Raw genomic sequence first — 16,867 nt, forward strand, 5'->3', positions numbered from 1 at the left:
TCTCACTCTGTGAACCGGGCTGGAGTGCAGTGGTGCGACCTCGGCTCACTGCAACCTCTGCCTGCTGGGTTCAAGCGACTCTCCTGCCTCAGCCTCCCGAGTAGCTGAGACTACAGGCATGTACCACTACGCCCAGCTAATTTTTGTATTTTTAGTAGAGATGGGGTTTCAACATGTTGGTTGGCCAGGATGGTCTCGATCTCTTGACCTTGTGATCCACCTGCCTCGACCTCCCAAAGTGCTGGGATTACAGGCATGAGACACCATGCGTGGCCCTGTATGGGCATTTTTATTGTGGATATTTCTTTCTTTTTTGTTTTCCTTATAGCCCTCTTTCCCTCTCCTTCTTCTCCTCCTCCTCCCCTTCTTTATCTTTCTCTCCTTTAGGTTAGCTATTACCTTCTTATTGCTATACTCATCTCAAAAATTTCAGCTCCTTGAGTCATCCCAGTTGTATATTTTCTCATAAAAGGCCTGTATTCACGTCTCTTCCTTCAAACAGTGATCTCAAGCATAGTTCCTGCTCTTAAGAAAGAAGCCCCCTTTCCTGACTCACCCCACCAGGCTGCTGCAAGCTTTCCCATGACTGCTTTGGGTTCCGAGTGGTTCCTCTGCTCGTGCAGCTGTTTCATACAATTAGCCAGTGCAGCCTTACTGTGCCTCCCCTTTCTCTTGGTTTCAATCCCCTAATCCTGCCTCATACCCAAGGCTTTTCTTCCTGCTTGGTTCTCCTTATAGTGGTAATGGCTGCTCCATGATAGTCATTGGTGACCACTGGTGAGAACAAGCGCAAACAGGTCTAGAATTGCTTTATGGGTCAGTGTATCAGTTTTCTATGGCTGCATAACAAATTACCACAAACTGAAGGATTTAAAATATTTAGGTTGGTGAAAAAGTGATTGCAGTTCTTGCCATTACTTTTAATGGCAAAAACCGCCATCAATTTGTACCAACTTAGTAATATCCATTTGTTAGCTCATGGTTCTGTAGGTCAAAATTCCTGGCCCATCTTGACAGAGTTCCCTGCTCAGGTCCCACATTTAAGGGGTCCTTCTTATCTGGAGGTTTTGGGGCCGGGGGGAGGGGTGGGCAGAAATCCAAGCTCATTCTCATTGAACTCATTGGCAGAGTCTAGTTCCTCAGTTACAGGACTGAGGTCTCCATCTTCTTGCTAGCTGTTGACCAGGACTTATTCTCAGCTCCTAGAGGCCAGCTGCCCACTGCATGCCATATGACCCCTTCATCTTCAGGTAGGCAGTAGAGACTGTCCCTTGCAATGATTCCCTCTTATATTAATATATTGGGTCTCTTATATCCCCTGTCTCTAATCTCAAGACCCAGATTTAAAGGATTCATGAGATTAGGTCAGGCCCACTTGAATAATCTTCCTTTCTTAGAGTCAACCATGGCATATAATGCAACTTAATCACATGAACAATACCTGCAACTCTTTGCCTGAGGACTTTGATCAGTCCATGTGGGAACAAGAAAGAAGTGTTAGGGACCCCCAAGAGCAGCCATCAACCAATAACAGATGAAAACTCCAGCTTTCCTGCCCTTCAGTTCCTAACAGGCCATGGACTGGTACTGGTTTGTGGCCTGTGGGTGGGGACCCCTGACCTAGGGTATCAGGTGGAAGAAATTGCTAAATGGCAAAGGATTCAAGATGTGATCTGGCTGCTTCTAATGGCCTACAAGCAGATACAGGAGCAAATAAATGAGTTAAAGTTGAAATTAAAGTTAAAAGAGAAGGAGAATATAAAAATTTGGAAAATTTGCAGACTGGCCATGTGATAGAGAAGGAAAAAACATTTTCAGGAGAGGAATTCAAGCAGTCTGTGGAGCAACCACTTGCTGGAGAGATCAGTGTAACTAAAAGGGAGCCAAGTGCTAATATCCAAGACAGTGAGGAAAAGGCCTCAAAGGCATTTCAGAAATCTTGGAGGCAGCCCTTCCCATCATAGGCCCAGAGGCTTAGGTGGACTGAATGGCTTCCAAGGGCCAGGCCCTGGGTGCCGTTGCCCTGAGCCACTTTAGGAGGCTTCCCTCCCTATCCCTGCTGCTCCAGCTGCAGTTCAAAGGGCCTTAGGCACAGCTGAGGCTGCCACTTTGGAGAGTAATCCTTGGTGGATTCCATGTGGTGGTAAGCCTATAGGTGCACAGAATACAAGAATGAAGTAGGGTTGGCAGTTTTTATGTAAATTCCAGAGTATGTATGAGAAAGCCTGGCTGCCCAGGAAGAAGCCTACAGTAGGGTTGGAGCCCCCACACAGAATCCTCACCAGGGCACTGCCTAGTGGAGCTGTGGGAAGGGAGCCATTGTCCTGCAGACTCAAAAACGGTAGAGCCACCAGCAGCTTTTATTCTGATCCTAGAAAAGCCACAGGCACTCAACTCCAACCTGTGAGAGCAACCACAGTCTCTGCACCCTGCAGCTACAGAGGCAGGGCTGCCCAAAACTTTGGGAGCTCACCTTTTGCACCAGTGTGCCCCAGATGCAGGACATGGAGTCAAGGGAGATTATTTTGGAGCTTTAAGGTTTAGTTTCTGCCCTGCTGAGTTTTGGACTTGTATGGGGCTTATTGCCCCTTTTATTTGGCCAACTTCTCCCATTCAAAATGGGGGTATTTACCCGATTTCTGTTCCACCATTGTATCTTGAAAGTAAATAGCTTGTTTTTTACTGTACAAGCTCATAGGTAGAAGGAACTTACCTTGATTCTGAGATGAGACTTTGGACCTTAGACATCCAGCATTTGATGCTGGAAAAAGTTAAAGTCTTTGGAAAACTATTGAGAAGGGATGATTGTATTTTGCAAAGTGAGAAGAATATAAGATTTTGGGCCCCAGGGGAAGAATGATATAGTTTGATTTGGATGTTTGTCCCCTCCAAATGTCATGTTGAAATATGATCCCCAATGTTGGAAGTGGGGCCTAGTGGGAAGTGTCTGGGTCATGGGGGCAGATCCCTCATGAATTTCTTGGTGCCCTCCTTGTGGTAATGAGTGAGTTCTTGCAAAATCTGGTTGTTTACAAAGGTTCGACACCTCCCCACTCTCCCTCTGTCTTGCTACGTGGTTTGCTGGCTCCCCCTTCACCTTCCACCATGATTGTAACGTTCCTGAGGTCCTCACCAGAAGCCAAGCAAATGTTGGTGCCATGCCTGTAACAGCCTGCAGAACTCTGAGCCAAATAAACCTCTTTTCTTTATAAATTATGCAGCCTTGGGTATTCTTTTATAGTGATGCAAAATAGATTAAGATACCTGCTGAGCCACCAGCTTGAGCAATGTGTATGGCCAAGCTCTACTTTCCAAAGGAAGCACTTCATTATAAGACAGCCTTACATGCCAGAAAATCCTTCCTTGGAATGATCTGAAAGCTACCTTCCAGCAATTTCCGCTTGTTGGTACCAGTTCTGTGCCCTGGACCAGAGAGAGGAGTAAATCTGTGTCCTCTGCCACACAGTCACTAGAGAAGACCCTGAAATGCTGAGGGGAACAATCTATTTAATCTGGGTAGCATCCCTTCCCATGCATGTAGATCCTGACTGAATCTCTATTCTTTCATGCCATGTGATTAGCTGCACATAAGTCCCCATGGCTTTAAGTTCCTCACTCAGATAATGAAGTTAATTCCTCCCTGGAAGGAGAGACAAGAGGTCATCTGATCAGGAAGAGGGAATTGTCTTTGGGTCCTCTGGAGAGGCAGCTGCAGAACAGAGTGTGGTAATTAGACAGGAAATCTCAGTATCCCTAATGCCTAAAATGGCTAATTGAGGCAAAGATGTATTTACTGAGCCTTAAATTATATACTTAATTTTTTTTTACCACTACATAAGAAGTGTAGACTTAGTCAAAATAATATATAACCTCAAGAGACAAAAATAATTTAATAAGCAATTTTAACTTTGTTATCTCATTTAAACCTTTTAACACCCCTGGAAGATAGATTGAAATATTTTCATTTTATAGGTGGGAAAACCAGCCCTCAGAAGACAAGTGTAATCAGCATACTCTCAGCAAGCTAGGTCAGCCTTATTCCGGGCAAGCTGGAATACAGTGCCCGCTTGCCCCTTGTGGAGAGGAATTTGGGAGAAGACCTGGATCTGGGGTACTAATCCACATTCCACATGGACCATGCAGAGTAAATGCTGGCAATAGATCCAGTTTCACAGTTGTAATTTGGACCTTTGAATATCGTTGATAGCAAAATATCAACCCCTCCCCCCAAATCCATGTCCTAATTCCTGAAATCTGAGAATATATTATCTTCTGTGGCAAAGGGGACTTTACAGGTATGATTAATTTAAGCATCTCTGAATAGGAAAATTATCCAGGATTATCTGGATGAGCCCAACATGATCACAACAGTCCTTGTAAGAAGGAGGCAAGAGCAACAAAGAGAGATTTGAATATGCTATGCTGCTGACTTTGAAGAAGGGGGGAGGGATCACAAGCCAAGGAATGCATGTGGCCCCTAAAAGCTGGAGAAGGCAAGGACATGCATTCTTCCCTTAGGCCTCCAGGAACAAAAACAGCCCTGCCAATACTTTGAGTTTAGCCCAGTGAGAACTCTGAGCTACAGAACAATAAATTTATGTTGTTTTAAGCCAATTAGTTTATGGTAATTTGTTACAGCAGCAATAGGAAATTAATACAGTATACAACCATGGTTCCAACTTTCTTGCTATGAACCAAGGTACACATGAACAGATAACACATGTCAGCTTGTGTCTTTGTCTGGGTTCTGCAGAAGCAGACCCTCAAACTTATGTGAATGCAGTTGTTTATTTGGGAGTGTAAAGAAGCAAAGAAGACAGAGAGGCAAGGAAAGTTATTCTTGTTGAGCAAGTTACCACTGTGGTTAATTGGGGGTGAGGCTGACAGAGGGTCTTTAGGAAACAGTGTGGGATAGGCTGCCGAAATGTGCCACCTGAAGGGCAGGAAAGTTGGAGTTTTCATCTGTTATTGGTTGACGGCTGCTCTTGGGGGTCCCTAACACTTCTTGCTTGTTCCCACATGGACTGATGAAAGTTCTCAGGCAAAGACTTATAGGTGCTCACATTAAGAAGCCATTGGTGTACAGGGGAATGTTGAATGCTGAGGCAATATGTGGGCCCATTAACGTCTGCTGAGGCTGATTTCATTGAGAGTTTGCCAGAAAAAACAAGCTGCTCCTCGTTCTGCAGATTCACATGAATCCTTTCGGAGTTGACTTGGAATGTTGCCTTGGGGTCTGAAATCTCAGTTAAAGAACTGAAGGGCTTGGCCAGGGGCCATGGTTCATGCCTGTAATCCTAGTACTTTGGGAGGACAAGGCGGGCGGATCAAGAGGTCAAGAGATTGAGACCATCCTGGCCAACATGGTGAAACCCTGTCTTTACTAAAAATACAAAAATTAGCTGGGTGTGGTGGCACAAGCCTGTAGTCCCAGCTACTCAGGAGGCTGAGGCAGGAGAATCACTTGAACCCGTGAGGTGGAGGTTGCAGTGAGCTAAGATCGTGCCACTGCACTCCAGCCTGGCAACAGAGTGAGACTCCGTCAAAAAAAAAAAAAAAAAAAAGGAACTGAAGGGCTTGAAAACTCAGCACTTTCACTTCTTCCACCTGTCATACCTAAGGAATAACTGGATCATGTGGGCTGTGAACAGCTGACTCCAGCCACCAGCAAGAAGAAGGCATTTTATTTTTTTTCCTGGACTGTGACCTTTGACGACACAGCAGGGATTCCTGGCTGGGGATGGAGGGCATTTCATGAAGAAAAAGAGAAAAGTGTTTCATAAGGACTTGCTTAAAGAGGGAGCTAGACTGTGCCTTGACCAAGGCAGGGAGGAATAAAACTCAGGGAAAATCAAGATGACCTAAAATTTTAATGTAAAGAGGGAACAAGAGTCTCATAAAATACACTCAGCTCTGGTAAATAAATCAACTGAAATACAACTAGAAGGACGCTGTGTTCAGAAGAAAGACAGACAGAATCACACTATAGAAGATGACCCAGAAACTCATGGATCCATGTGGAGAAACACAGTGGAGACTATTCTGGTGAGACTAAAATGTGGGAAGAACAATTGTTTTCGGAGTTTTAGCAGTGGGACTGGGGCTGGCGCTGGGGCTAGAGTCTCAGCTCTCCAGCATTTTGCACAAGCCTCATTCTGCTGAAAACAGGGCATATTCCTACAGTGCCCTGCTGACAACTTCTACTCCTAGCCAGGCAGGGGAAGCCACAAAGGAAGAAAGATTATTCTGGAACTGATTATGACCACCAACAAAAAAAATCTAATTGGTAAAATGGAAGCGATAAAAGCTTTGCATAAAGTGACCGTTTTACCCCAGGATTCATAAACGAAATCTTAAGGGTGGTAAGAAAATGGGTTCTAGACTTTGGAAGGCAGATTTCCAAAACATTCCCCAAAAATGGATACAATCCTGTGGCTAGAAAATCTAACTGATGATATGACATAAGAAAACATGGAGACTTTAAAGCTAAAATTATTACAATCCAAGCATATGTCACCTCCAGAAAGAAATGTGCCTGTACATGACGCTTTCAGATAAATTCTACTCTAGAGTATATAAGGAAAAGCTAGAAGAAGGGGCACAGCCAAGGTATATGACAGAAGTAAAACATGGGCCACGAGGGCTTCAGGAAGACTAACTTCCGGGAAAACCATTGAGTACCCCAAATGCTCAAAATAGTAATAACAACTGAACATTTATTGATCTCCTCCTATATTCCAATGACTGTGCAAAGCATATTATCCTATTTTATCCTCATATCAATCCTTGAGGTAGGAAGAGGACACTGAGGCTCCGAGTGACCAAGTGGCTGGTTCAAGTCACACAGCTAGTAAGCAGATTAAACAAAAATGTTGACAAGTAAGATGGACTGACAGCTAGTTCAACCTGGCTCAAAGAGCACTGCTTCCTGCCTCCAAATGAACTTGGAGAAAGGTTTGTAGTAGTTGCCAACTGGCTCTGTATTTGGCATAGTTGTGGGTAACATTTGAGTAAATGACCCTGATCTACATTTCATAAAGCCAGGAGGCACAAAGAAGAAATGTTGATAGATAAAGATTCAAAATTATTGCAAGCTGGACTTCTTAGACAAAAGGAAACTGGTGCTCATGCATAGGCTGAAGGGCCTTCTGAGGACATTTCTGGGGTAGTTTCCCGTGGGGGCCTGACAACCACAAACCTCACAAGAGACAGGGTGTTGTGACCAGTCTCATGAAGGTCTGGTGGTCTGACCATCTGCTTGGAGCTCCTGCACTCACACTTGTAACGGGGTTGCTTAAGACTGGGGGTGGCGAGGAATGTCTGGGGTACCCCGTGTGGTAGCTCGATGGCAGTATCCCAGCTAAGGGTACCGCTTCTTGCTCCTGGATTCCACTATGTTGGGCCTCATTCCGCCTTCCCTTTCTGCGGCCTCACTGTCTTGCATACCCACCCTCCTGTCTTCCTTTTCAGTGTGATCCTGTACTTTCTGTTGTTGGTATGTTTCTCATAGCTTTTTGTCCATTGCAAGCCCCTCTTCTTATTTTTTAATGTGTTTATGTAGATATGTAATATATTATTTTTATGTTTTCTATCCTTTCTAGGATTTGGCCTAGGAGGGGCAAAATGTAATGTTTGCCCAGTCATCGAAAGCAGAAGTTGTTGCCTAAAATACACTGTTGAAACTATCTCTGAAGTGTCTGTTTGAGAGCCATGGAAAATGGGAACATTAAGTGATTTAATTTCAAATCCATCTCAAAAAGCACAGAGAGCTGCTTATGCTCATTGCTCAAGTGACAGCCTTTTTCACAGACCCACATAGGTGCCTCCCTAGTCAAAGACTGAAAAGACAGTCACTATAATACTTCATCAAACACCTTCTAGACTTGGGGCAATTTTTTTCTTCATGAGGTCTCGCAGGAAGCCTTGGACTATCTCAAAAATATCTAGTGAAATTATAATAACTAGAGGCTGTAAAAACTAATCACTTATTTTCATGATTACATAATGTTTTTATTTTTAAACATAGATTATAAGAGCCAAAACTTGATTTTTTCTGCACACTTATTTGAACTATTAAAACTTATTATAAATGCCTTCTTTTCCTTCCTTCATTCCTTTTTTCTTTCATTCCTTCTTTTCTCTTTTCCTTTCTTGTATTTACAAGAAAAAATAAGAAAAGGGAAATTAAATCAAGTCTTCCTTATCTCATCTTATTATCAAGAATATGTTCTACAAATATAATGTGGCATAGTATCCAAATGTGGTTTTGCAGTTAGTAGAACTAGCAAGATTCCCAGGGTCCAATTTCATCCTTTGATATAAATTTCAGGAGATTTTTAAAAAAATACAAAAACACCTTGGAGAGCTAAATTCATCAGAATCAACCATGAAAGATAGGTAAGGAAATGTGGGTAATACAGTGAGGGCCAGAACTCTTATCATGCATACAAGAGTTTGAGAACGTCTTATAGTGTAGAGAGGCCTCTTGTTGCCTGCCCAGGATTTAAGGTTCTTGATGAGCCAGCATCAATCTTCCCTTCCAGGCTTATCTCTCATTATTTTCTCTTACTCTCACTTTTTCTCACACACTTTCTTTTTCTCTCTACTTACGTACACACACACACACACACACACACACGTGCACACACACACACACACAGAGACAAAGGGGAAGTTAAACAATTCAGAGAACAGTCCTACAAATTAGGACCATATCTGCATCATGAGTATTAATATTCTGTGACTGTCATTAACTTTATTTATTTCAGGGATAAGCTGAAGTTCACCAAGATTCCCAAAATATTTTCATAGTTGATGGCAAGGCTAGGGTTGCCAGACAAAAATACAAGGTGCCCAGTTAAATCTGAGTTTCAGATAAACAGTGAATATTGGAAAATTTTTATACTAAAAAAAATTATTGTTTATCTGAAATTCAGTTATAACTGGGTATCCTGTCTTTTGATTTTGCTAAATTTGACAATCCTAATGGGGTGGGTGTCAATCAGGGTCTTGCTGGAAAACAGATGAAACACTTATACGGGGTAGTTTAAGGAGGGTTTTGAAAAGAGATTATTTACAAAGGTGTAGTCAGCCCCAGGAAAACAGGGGATGATGCAGTACCTGGAGTTAGAAACAACAGCTTCAGTTTCTGTCCCCACAGGAGCAAGGAGAGGCAGAGGCTTTCAGAACTGGAAGACAGGGAAGCTCCATGGGGATGGCTGCCTGAAGAGCAACAACCTCTGCATGAGAGGCTGGACCCAACTGGTGGCCAGCTGGAAGTTAGAAAACCCTGTGATGTGGCTCACAGAGATCAGTGTCTTGGCCAGAGTGCTGGTAAAGGCAGGTGGATATTGGATCTAAAGAGGCAAATAAAACACTTCCAGCATGAGACATCTTGGGGGCTCTGGACATCCAGATGACATGGATCCAGCATATAATTAGGCCATAACACTGGGGGTAGAACCCACTTGACTGTGAAATGCCTGCTTGGGAAGAGTCCCTTTACCCTGGGACAGCCTCAGGGTCCCACTCCATGGGTCTGTGTGTGTTTCTTGGGTTTTCCTTCTGTCTCTCTCTCTCTCTCTCTCTGTGTGTGTGTGTGTGTGTGTCTGTGTGTGTGTGTGTGTATCTGGAGTCTGGCAAATGTAAAACCTGCAGGGTGGGCCAGAAGGCTGTAGATCCAGGAAGAGCTGATGTTTCAGTTCAAGACTGATGCCTGTCTGCTGACAGACTTTCTTCTTGCTGAAGGGAGGTCAGTCTTTTGTTTTATTGAGCCCTTAAACTCCTTGGAGGTTCACCCACATTTGGAGGGCAATCCATTTTACTCAAAGTCCACCAATTTAAATGTTAATCTCATCCAAAAACACCTTCACAGAAACATAAAAAGTAATGCTTTACTAAATATTTGGGCATTGTGGCCAAGCCAAGTTGACACATTGTGTTAGTCCATTCTCACACTGCTACAAAGAACTGCTTGAGATGAGAAGAGGCTTCATTGACTCACAATTCCACATGACTGGGGAGGCCTCAGGAAACTTACAATCATGGCAGAAGGGGAAGCGGGCACATCTTACATGATGGCAGGTGAGAAAGAGCAAGCAAGAGCAGGGAAAACTGCCATATAAAACCATCAAATCTCATGAGAACTCACTCGCTATCGTGAGAACTGCATGGGGAAACCACCCCCATGATCCAATCACCTCCTGCCAGGTGTCTCCCTTAACACCTGTGGATTACAATTCAAGATGAGATTTGGGTGGGGACATAAAGCCTAACAATATCACACATAAAACCATCACAGCTGACTTTTAATGTAGCCTTGGTCAGATGCACAAAGGTTGTCCTTGTCATCCTCTTGTGGTCCAGCTCAGCCACCAAGGTTGGACTCTTTCTATATGGTTTTGGGAACAAAGCAAGAGAAAACTTGCATTTTTCTCACCCTGGCCTCTTTCTTATCTCTCCTCTAGGAACCTGAAGTAGGTGCAAGCAAGTGGCAAAGGAGTGGGAGATTAGGAGTCTTGGTCCTCTCTTCCTCAATTTTAAATAAATTAGAGGAATTTTGAATAAGAATCTGCCATGGTCAAAAAGCTGTTATCTGAAATGGTTGTTATGAGTTCTTGATAAGAGAAAATATTAGATGCCAGTGTCATAAGTCCACTGGCATAAGATATATCCCCTGTAAGTGTTTGCAATATTGGGATTAATAATGGGGCATCAAGTGTAGGGTTTCTCCAAACTTTCTTGTGGACATTTCCTAGAAGGACCACTTGTATGATGGTTAGACTAACATGGTGAGTGCCTTTTGGAGAAACTGTGATACTTTGGGGGCAGATATAAACTGGTCCTAATATTTAAGAACGATTCAAATCCTTTGTATTAGAAATAATATTCAAGTGACATTATGAACCAATTTTGGATTTCACGGAATTAACTGTGCAAAATGATCACCCTGAGAATATCTAAATCTGGGACATGCTGTGACATTCAAAGTTTTATATTAGGAATTCCTCCTCTAGGTGTGTCACTAAGTCAAAGGACTTCAGCATTGCATAGATCAGAGCAAAAATTAAAACTATGGCATTTTCTTTGGATAAAAACTTGTGATCAGTGCCACCTGTAGTGTTCCGGTTGTCCCAGGAGTTACAGACGTTTTTAACTACTGAGATGAGAAGGAAGGTCTACACTATGTTCCTGAAGAATGAATAATGGGAGCTACATTGTCATTCTTACATTTTGTGACTGGAACTTCCTGCCATCTTGCCATGAACTAATTATTGGTTTACCTCATGAATGGGCAAAGACAGTTAATACATTCCCAAAAGATAGCACCCTCCACCCCCTGGGTGGATTCTAGATGGCAGGATGTTCATAAAGTATGAGAAAGTCCCAAGCTCAATAAAATTCCAAATCCATAACTCATAATGTAGTATGTTGAGTCTGATTGTGCTTTTGCTGTAATGTCATTAATAATCAGCTGTTGATAAGCTTAACCAAGTCACATTTTATGAAGATTTTAATTTCCCAACAAGATCAGCAAGAAGTTCAATGACTCTCAGTAAAGGTAATGTGTAAGTGTCTCAGTTAAATTGTATTTTCAGTCTCTATAGAGTCTTACCTCACTCAGACTAGAGTGCTGGAATAAAGTATGTGTTACCAGTTCAAGGGCATCTTGTTTGATTAAATGTTCAATCAATCTCTTATACAAAGCAAGAGCTCCATTTATGGATTTCAAGGGAATTGGCAAAATCATTATTGAAGGTGTTAAGCAGAGGATTGACATGTTAGATTTGTATTTTAGAAAGGTCTTTCTGACTGTGGTGTGGAAAAAGGCTTGGAGAGATAAACATTAGCAACAGGGAGACCAGTTGGGGTTCTCCAGAGAATGCAAGGGTCTGAACTGGGCCAGGAGTTGTAGAGTTGATGAGGAGCTATGTGCCTTGGCATCAGTCTAGACTCCCCAATTACAGGGCACATAATGGACCACGGGCCCTATTGCTGTGATGTAAATCCAACCTCACGTTTGTGTTGAAGCCATGCTTCCCATGAACCAATGTCAGCCAGTTACCAAGGGTGGCAGTAATACAACTGCTCCCAAACAAGGGATGTTTCTGGAAGACCCGGAGCTCCCCTAATGGTGTTTGTGGCTTAAAACTCCCCAGTGGCTTTGTGGAACCTTCCTTGCACTGCACAACAGTGTGACACTTCCACCCAACCTTCTCTCCCTCTTTCCTTCATTTGAGGTCACACTCATCATGAACTTCTACTGGCTTCCTCCACATTTTCTCTCATAGATATTTTCCTTAACAAAAATCCTTGCATGTTTAAGTTCACCTTGGTGTCTGCTTCTTAACAAACCTGGAACAACACAAGGGCAATTTCAAAAAATTTTTGTGTGTGTGACAGAATCTTGCATATTGGCCAGTCCTCAAGTGATTCTCTTGCCTCGGCCTCCCAAAGTGTTGGGATTACAGGCATGAGACATTGTGCCCAGCCAAAAATATTTTAAAAATAGAATTTGCAAAGGAATGAGGGAGAAATGAGTATACTACCACTCCCCTGCTTCTGAGTAGCAGGAGGGTGGATGGTAGAACCCAAGAGAGGAGCAGGTTTAGAGTTGAGGGTTTCTTTATATCTCTATGGTTTCTGTGATGACAGGGGAGACACTAATGCCTGAGAGATCACTCTTTGCCTTTTCTTACTTCTAAAATGTATAAAAATGTGGCTGTTGCTGCTGCTTCTTCATCTGAGGTTTGACTGTAATGGTGCAAGTATTACACTACTGTTATTAATTAACTTCATTCCACCCTTCAATTGTGGTACTCCCTGCACTCTTCCAAGAACATGACCATTTAGGTCTCCATGCTTTTTCTCTTGCTGTCCTCCATACTTTTTCTAGGCTGTCCTCAACCTGGAAAAGCTCATCCAGAATTGCCTTCTGAAATATTTGACTTGCTGGAAGTGGCTGTGTAGGAGAATGGGAAAGCTTAGGGTTTCAGTCGCAAGCTGGGCTCTTCGGCTCCAGCTCTGCTGCTAAGAGAGGCAGTCGTGTTGGTCCTGGAGAGGACTACAGGGAGTCAAATTCTTGTTCTGTCACCCATGAGCTATATGACCTTGGACAAGTTATGTCACCTCTCTATACCTTGGTTTCTTCATCCATAAAATGGTGATGGCAAGAATATCTTGTAGGGTTCCTGTGAAGTTTAAGAAGTCAAGCTTAGAAGGTCAGGAGATTAAGACAATCCTGGCTAACACAGTGAAACCCCGTCTCCACAAAAAGTACAAAAAATTAGCTGGGCGTGGTGGCAGGCGCCTGTAGTCCCAGCTACTTGGGAGGCTGAGACAGGAGAATGGCGTGAACCCAGCAGGTGGAGCTTGCAGTGAGCTGAGATTCGGCCACTGCACTTCAGCCTGGGTGACAGAGGGAGACTCTGTCAAAAAAAAAAAAAAAAAAAGAAAAGAAAACGAAGTCAAGCTTAAAAAAATGGCAGTATGTGAGTGGAGAATTTTAAAACCTTTTTAACCTGTCTGGGTCCTTAATTGTAAAGCAAAGGTGTTAGACTAGATGACCTTATCAGATCGTAAAACCTAATTCACATGCTCCCTGACCCACTCCCCTACTCTCACTCTGAGAGCTCATCATTCCTTCCTAGGCCTTCCCACAATGTGCTGGGACACCTCTAGTTGATACTCATGCTAGTTTTGCTTGATGTTTTACTTGGTTGTGTGCAAATCTCTCTACTCCCCTGGATGAGAGGCTGTTTGAGTGCAGGGAATATTTTTCCTTGTAACCCTAGAGTGACCAGCCTGACAGGAACACAAAAATTCTTGTGATTAATTAAATGATTAAGAATAGCTTCTAGAGAGAGATGGTGGTAAAAGTGGGATTCATTTTAATAACAGATAAGTTGATTAAATTCTCACTTGTACCAGTCACTGTGCTTAAGTACTTTTAAAACATTTTTTCACTTAATTCTCATTAGCCCTAATGATAGGCATTATTATTCTCATTTTGCAAGTGAGGAAAGAGGCTCACAGAGATTTAGGAGCTCGCTAAGTAAGTGGCAAAACTGGGATAGAAACCCAGCTCTACTGGCTTCTAAAGACCATGTTTTTCATGCTACGTTGCCAGAGTCTTTGATGCTAAACATTCCTCAAACTCTTGCAGACTAATTTGTGTTTGTTATGGTCTGAAGGCTTGTGTCCTCCCAAAATTCATGTGTTAAAGTCCTAATCCCCAGTGTGATGCTATTTGGGGGTAAGGCCTTTGGGAGGTAATTAGGGTTAGAATAGGTCATGAGGCTGGGGCTCTTATGATGGGATTAGTGCCCTTGCAAGAAGAGAAAGAATCTTTCTCTCTTTCCATGCTCATACATGGAGGAAAGAACATGTGATGACACAGTAAGAAGGTGGATGTCTATAAGTCAGGAAGAAAGTCTCACTAGGAACTGAATCCACCAGCACCTTCTTAGACTTCCCAGCCTCCAGAAGTGTATGAAATGTCTATTGTTTAAGCCACCCAGTCTATGATAATTTGTTATAGTAGCCCAAGCTAAGACAGTGTTGTATTTCACTTCTACCTTGACCACACACTCAATAAATACTATGTTGTCACCTGCCTGCCCACTGCACACCTCCCCATCCATCCCTGGCAACTTTGGTGGTCATTCCAGGCTGGCTCTCTCCAGTGGTCCATGCACTAGACCTCTCCCTCCTCATCAGAAACATCCTGTCTGCTTAGAACTTTGCCAGTTGGATGGGTTAGTGCACATTAAGGTGTTAAACACTTCAAAGGGTTGTTTCTTCGGGACAAGACTCTTGCCCAGGCTGTTGATACTTTGAACCCCACATAGGAGCCCTTTGAGTTCAAGGCAGGCTGGCGGGGAGATACAGGGGGAGCAGAAGGGTCTTTTGGTCCCTCCTGAATAAGATCTCAGCTCTCAGGCACTGTTACTTACACAATTCCATCAGTTTCTTGAGAGAGAGGTATGATCCTGGGGGGGAATCTGTTAATAGAAGCATAAATATAGGAAGCCCTCAGAGTCTCTCATTTCACAGTCAGGTAACTAAAGCCCAGCAAGGTTACTCACAACGACACATCCAAAGTGGCAAAGCCAAGGCCAGAAGGAAAGCATCATCAAGGAAGGCACATCCTTCTTAGAGCAGGGCTTACTCATGCATGCTTTCCCTGCTTCCCTTTCTTTCTCCTCCTCTCACACACTTCCTTGTTGCTTTTGCTGAGCAGGAGGGCTAAATCACAGCCAGTTTTCAGAGGTCAGTTTCCAGGGTAGGCAGGTGCTGAGATTATGCAACTACATGGTGAATCATTCTGGAAGGACAGCTCAAGCACATTCTCATGTGGTCAGCTCCACAGGATGTGGCATTTTTCTACAGCTGCAGAGAAGCTGGAACAATCCTATCTGCAGGATAAAACCCCTCTTAAGAGTTTAAACTGTTTTAACCAAGCCTTTGAGGAGCTCTCCGTGCAGCAACTACAATAATCCTATGGGCAGCCATGGGAGATGCAAAAACCTTTTACAAAGATGATTTAACCCCCAAGTTTGGATAAATAAAATGTGGATCTACCAGGAGAAAATAAATATCCAGGAAAGGAGCCATTCCTTAGAAAATTATAAGTGACCAAAATTGGCTCAAAATTAGAAAACCTGTTCAGACCAATAATTATGGAGGACCCAAAAACATTGTCCAAGAATTAACTGAAAGAAAAGTCACCAGTTTCCAGTAGGAATATAATTGAGTAATTAGAAAAAACTTTTAAGGAATCTTTTTTTTATTGTATAAATTATTTTAGGATATAAAAATATGAAAAGCTCCTCTGATTCATTTCACAAAGCAAATTTAACCCTAGTACTAAACTATGACAACTGGCATTCCCAAAAGAAAATGCTGAACCAATCATCTCATTTACAAGTATAGATATAAAAATTCCAAATAGAGAGGCTACCACTCAAAAGTATAGTGAAAAGAATATGCAGGTATGCAAGTAGGGTTCAGGGTACTAGGAATGCAAGAATGCTTCAAAATCAGGAAAGCTATAAATAGAGTTAATCACGTAAATAGACCACAGAGTACAGAGCATAACACAATCTACCTCTATTCCTGATGTTTAAATACGAGTAGAATGATATTTACTTGAGGTGCTGGTTATTCCCAGTTTTTGCTTCCAGATTTGTTTTTCTCCTCCCTTTTCAATTCCTGTTTTGTGTCCTTCTGTGGCTGACCTCCACAGACCGCATCTTTCAGGCTCTCAGATCCTCTGTCTTCAGACTCTGCTCCGCTATCGGGTATGGGCAGAGGAAGGAAGGCGAAGGGAAGGATGCTTGGAATGTTTGTCTCCTCTATCCCTTTCACCCACTGCAGTTTCAGCAGTGGAAGTGTTCAGCAGTGGATGTGCTCCTCCTCAACTACAGCTCGTCTAGGCAGACCTTCTGGCATGGCTCTGACTCTCACAGGCTCCAGTGATAATTTTCCCTCCCTTTATTCCTTCACGTTTACGGGTATTCACAGATTCCCACTGTTGCTAGTCCCTGGACACCTCACCATCTTTGTGTGGTTCCCTTAACCCCGCTCACATCTCTATGCTTAGTTTCTTTGTTCAATTCTCTTTAGTTAAATATTTTTCGGCGTATTGTCTTACTGCCAGGATCTTGACTAATACATCCAGCATGATGAATACTATTTATTATAGATCAGTAAACACTCATATTTATTAGAGTAATTAAATTGTCTCATAATGTAATAATAGATGGAAAACCCTGAATTTTCCTCTTTGACAATTTTTGGGTCAATGAGAAAATTGAAGCTGAAATTTCAAACTCTAAGACTTAGTAATAATAAAATACTGCATGTC

The 16,867-nt window shown here is 42.8% G+C and overlaps 1 long non-coding RNA gene across 1 annotated transcript in view; it reads right to left on the reverse strand.

Annotated features, from left to right (window-relative positions):
- LOC105480253 (uncharacterized) overlaps positions 1-16,294 on the reverse strand; it is a 37,622-nt gene extending 21,328 nt beyond the window's left edge. The window contains exon 1 of the long non-coding RNA XR_986370.2: positions 16,150-16,294. This is a non-coding gene — a long non-coding RNA (uncharacterized lncRNA). The remainder of the gene's footprint in view (positions 1-16,149) is intronic.
- Positions 16,295-16,867: the final 573 nt, after the last annotated feature.

This window comes from Macaca nemestrina, chromosome 2, assembly GCF_043159975.1.
Source record: "Macaca nemestrina isolate mMacNem1 chromosome 2, mMacNem.hap1, whole genome shotgun sequence".
NCBI classification, from domain to species: Eukaryota; Metazoa; Chordata; class Mammalia; order Primates; family Cercopithecidae; genus Macaca; species Macaca nemestrina.